Source organism: Bos indicus x Bos taurus, chromosome 15 (genome assembly GCF_003369695.1).
Source record: "Bos indicus x Bos taurus breed Angus x Brahman F1 hybrid chromosome 15, Bos_hybrid_MaternalHap_v2.0, whole genome shotgun sequence".
Classification (NCBI taxonomy): Eukaryota; Metazoa; Chordata; class Mammalia; order Artiodactyla; family Bovidae; genus Bos; species Bos indicus x Bos taurus.
In genome coordinates, this window is record NC_040090.1 from 714,974 (window position 1) to 718,422 (window position 3,449).

A 3,449-nucleotide genomic window follows, 5' to 3' on the forward strand; every position below is an offset into this window, starting at 1 on the left:
AGTTCAGCTCTGATGGCATGTATTGTCATAAAGATGTAAACAGTATGTCTCTCTGACCAAAACCGCGAGCTTTTTAGAGAGCCCGGGGGGTGGAGATGTTCATGTACATATTGGTTGGGGTTTGGAAAAAAGTTAAATCTTGATCTTCCATTGTGAGAAGACCAGTGTTTCTCCACTTTTTCACATCAAGGTATTCATAGAACATGATATTTTTCTGGTTCAGGCTGAAGAATCCCAGGGACGGGGGAGCCTGATGGGAAGTGACTTAGCAGCAGTAGCAGCAGCATGAATGCAATAAAATATCACACTCATGAATATGTTACCTTAAGTGACAGAAGGAACTTCACAGACAGTTACTGAGCTTACTTTACAACAGGGAGGTTGTCTTGGATTATTTGAATTCAGTGTGATTATTTGGTTCAGTGTGATCACAGGACATCTTAAAAGCAGAAGTAGAAATTTGAGAAGGACTTCACAAGGTGGGGTGCCATTGCCTGCTCCGTTATTGTATTCATAGTCCTGGAAATTAGGCCATGGGATTTTCTTGGGGGCCATAATTCTATCATACCCTTGACGGGTGATAAGGGGAGAAGGACTTTGACTTCAAACCGCTGCTGGCCTGAAGGTGGACGGAACCACATGGGAAGAAATGCAAGTGGCTTTTAGGAGCAGAGAGTGGCCCCTGGCGGACAGACAGCAAGGACACAGGGACTCACACCCACAGCTGCGAGTCACTGGTTTCTTCCAGTGATAAACGAGCTTGGAAGAAAATCCCAAGCCTCAGAACCACGGATCTGGCCAGTGCCCTGATTGTAGCTGCCGGAGACCCTGAGCAAGTGTTGTTCTTCAGTCCCTAGGTCGTGCCCGACTCTTTGCCACCCCGTGGACAGCAGCACGCCGGGCTCCTCTGTCCTTTTCCATCTCCCAGAATTTGCTCCGATTCATATTGATAGAGCCGATAATGCTATCTGATCTGATCCTCTGCTGCCGCCTCCCCTCCCGCCTTCAGTCTTTCCCATCAGAGTCTTTTCGGCTCTTCGCAGCAGGTGGCCCAAGTATGGGAGTAGGTAACATAACCCGACTTCTGACCAGTGGAAACTGGGAGAATGAATTTGTATTGTTTCAGACAGCTGTGTCTGTGGTAATTTGTTACATGTGCTGCGCTTTGCTTAGTCCCTCAGTCGTGTCTGACTCTTTGTGACCCCATGGACCGTAGCCAAGCATCTCTGTCCAGGTAGGAATACTGGAGTGGGTTGCCATGCCCTCCTCCAGTGAGTCTTCCCAACCCAGGGATGGGACCCAGGTCTCCTGCATTGCAGGCGGATTCTTTACCATCTGAGCTACCAGGGAAGCCCAAGAATATGGGACTGGGTAGCCTCTCCCTTCTCCAGGGACAGGTAATACAAGGGGACAGCAGTTAGAGTTTTTTCCATTTTGAGCAAGATTCGAAGTATGTTGTCTTTTGCTGTTGTTGTTGCCTGAGCAACTCTTACTCAGAATAATTTCTGTGACCAATAATTCCATCTTTCCTCAGCCTAGTACCATAAAAGGTTTCCCTCTTAGGTCACAGTCCAGCTGAATGTTTAGCAATGGGTTTAATCTGTGCAGCTACTTATGGACAATGCTCAGTTCTCTGCAGAGCTCAGCCTCTTCTGGGCCCTGGCTTCTCTCCATCTGACCAGGACAAGAGAGAAAGAAGAGATCGTGAGAATAATACAGGCCATTTGGAGTCAAGCCTGGAAGTGGGAGCGTCACCTCATCAGCACTCCACCGGTGATGGCCACCTTCCCACCTACTAGCTCTGGGATGTTCAGTCGAGCAAATTAAAGTGCACTTGTGAACAACCAGCTCGTTTTTCCCCAGGTTTCTGGGCAACTGTGGGTATAAGGTAGTAGCATCAGAAAATCGGGTCTTCCCAATATTACCGCCCCCCCCAAAAAAACCACAATAACGATTCTAGGAGAAACATATGTTTAAAATAGGTAGTAAGAAAACCCTTGGATTGCCTTTAAGCAAATCATAAATGCTCTGGTTCCCTCCCTCCTTCCGCACCTTGTCTTTATAAACAGCTGCTTCACACAGCAACACTCCTTTATTGGCTCCTATACGCACTGGTTCTGTCAACAGCACACCCAGATTCACTGCTGGGCTGGTGTCAGTATCTCAGAAAGGGGAAGCAAGGGGAGCACTTGGCCTCTCCAGCAGCTGGCAGAGGGGGAGCATGCCCTTTCCCAGGTGGATTTTCATCTTGCTTTTACCCTGAGATTCTTCAGCAGCAGCCCAGCCTGCCCAGTCCCCAGTGGGTTGGCAGGGAGAGGAAGAGCTGGCATTTCTCTGGGTGACCAATGGCAACTCTCCACCCTCCACCTGCCCAAGGACTGGGTTGAATTAGAAAAATTCCAGGTTTTTTTTTTTGTATCGATGTAGAAACTCTGTTTTCTCCCTAAGACACTATTTTTGCAGCTGTTTGAAGTTCGTATATTTTTCTCTACTGCAGAGCTTACACAAAATTAAAGAAGAATGTTAATGTTCAATTTTTATTATCCTGTATTTAAAGTTTTGTGTTTTTTTTTTTTGCAGATCTATTTGCTAATGGACCAAAAAAAATTAGTATTCCCAACCAAAAAAAAGCACACAGCCAGTCTCTCCAGCTCTGTGTATCACTGCCCTACTGCATGTAATTTCACTCGCCTCTCGGTAAAGGCTCCAAGCTCATGTTTATGTTTTTACACATAATTTATTGAATCCCTACTAGAAGGATCCTTTGTGCAGAGTCCTGTAGAAGACATAGATACAGCGCAATCTTGGGGTATTCATAAGAATACGAGAGAACTATGAGAGTGTCTGTGATTTCAAAAAAGAAGGAAGTTGAAGAGATACTCCTGAAATACTATTTAAACTTCTTGAAATAGAAAAAGGAAAAAAAATGCAGACATCAACAAGGGTGATGTCTTAATTTTTCCCGCTAATAAATATTAGCGGGAAAAATGCTGGTGAATAACCCCAAATGTATCAAACACAGTTTAAGGAGAAAGAAGATTGCAAATGTAATCAGGCTTGGAGGATGGAGGGCAACTGATGGCTTGTGATCACAGTTTCCTTTGACCACTGAGGGTGACACTGTATGTCATGAGTTTATTAAATTAGAAGGGGCGAGCAGAGCCATATGACGGGCAGTAGAGCTTCACGCAATTCATGAGTCTGTCATAATTTCTACTGTGACTTCTGCATCTCTTCCCTTCCCTGCCTCTTACTTCCCTGTCTCTAGGTATGTTTTATTCTCTCTCTCGCTCTCCACCACATTCTGTACTCACTGCCACATCCTACCTCATTAATTGAACAAAGTCCATATCCTCAACATATATTTAGATTTGGAGCAGGGAGTAAGTTGGGTGATTGGAAACAGCAAAACAGGGTCATGGTGGGATTGATTTTTATTCCTTGCCAAC